The sequence below is a fragment of the Seriola lalandi genome, unplaced genomic scaffold (genome assembly GCF_002814215.2).
Source record: "Seriola lalandi dorsalis isolate HSWRI2012SDOR001 ecotype SW California unplaced genomic scaffold, Sedor1 jcf7180002054716, whole genome shotgun sequence".
Lineage (NCBI taxonomy): Eukaryota > Metazoa > Chordata > Actinopteri > Carangiformes > Carangidae > Seriola > Seriola lalandi.
Window position 1 is genome coordinate 1 of NW_019525269.1, and position 1,231 is coordinate 1,231.

The following is a 1,231-nucleotide window of genomic DNA, read 5'->3' on the forward strand; positions in this document are numbered from 1 at the left end:
CCCCCCCCCCACCCTTTGTGTCCGTTGGGGTGGGGCTCTTCTGGCATTTTGAAAATGTCCATCCTGATGTGGGCGGAGTCAGCAGGGACCAACCGTGAGTCACCGTTTCCTGAAAACATGTTGTGTTTTTATTTTTCCACGCTGAAATAACTGGCGTCCACTGGCCCCTGATAATCGCAGCGTACATGACATTCTCCCGCTCTTTGTCCCGTCAGACTGTAACAAAGGCTCAGCAGCGTGAGACTAACTCCTCCAGACACGCACACTTCTGTCGCCGCGGTCAAAACAAGCCGGGACCCGTGTCTGTTAACAAGTGGCGACATGCTAAGCTCACCACATGCTGCTGCAGCGGCGTCTCGCTGAGGCCGCCGTCATGAGAAAAACCCCATAACGACACTCGTGGTCATCTCGACATTGAATGATTTAAAGCTGCAAACGAGGAGATACGAGGTTTCCAGCTGACAGTAATGACAGGGAGAGGGAAATGTGAGGACACCAGGTGTGGGGCAGATTCCTGCTGTCATGGCGACTGAGCTCGTCCTCCTGTCTCTCCTGTTTCCTCTGTGGACAGACAGGATCACTGTGTCTGGGTCGGTGCAGCTCAACATTTACTCTCTGATTTACTGAGGAAGAGTTTTTACACTTTAACTGCAACTTTGAACAGAGAAACAAACATCATTTCTAAACCTCCCTCATCTCCTCTCTCCACATTCCTCTGGTTTCAGGTGACGTGCTCCATCAGACCAGACGCACGTCTTTATTACTTGATGCTGTCGTCTTTGTTGTTGGTCGTCTCGTGTGTCTGCTTCCTGTTCTCACGTCTCTCTTGGAAAACAGATTTTAATCTCAGTGAGACTTTCTGATTAAATAAAGATTAAATGAAATCACTCCCTTTTGTTTTTGTTCTTGTTATCCTTCCTCATTTTTCTCCGCTGAAGTTGTTCGTGCAGAAAAAACTAGTGAATAAAAATGAAAATGAAAATCGACAGATTGGCGGCAAATTCCAGCGACTGCTCAGGCCCAAAACCATCAAACTAATTGCCCATAGGTGGCGCTGTAGAAATAAAGTATGTGATTTTATGGAAATCGGCTTGGACTACAGGTGAAACTCTCGTGTCATTTGGATCTCTGAAAACTTCTGAAACCTTCTGAAAACTTCTGAAACCTTCTGAAAACTTCTGAAACCTTCTGAAAACTTCTGAAACCTTCTGAAAACTTCTGAAACCTTCTG

General features: G+C 46.5%; 1 long non-coding RNA gene across 1 annotated transcript; it reads left to right on the plus strand.

The window, feature by feature from the left end:
• Positions 1 to 106: 106 nt before the first annotated feature.
• Positions 107 to 887, plus strand: LOC147818086 (uncharacterized). Its single transcript, XR_015438334.1, has 2 exons — positions 107 to 590; positions 726 to 887. It is a non-coding gene; the product is annotated as an uncharacterized LOC147818086 (long non-coding RNA).
• Positions 888 to 1,231: the final 344 nt, after the last annotated feature.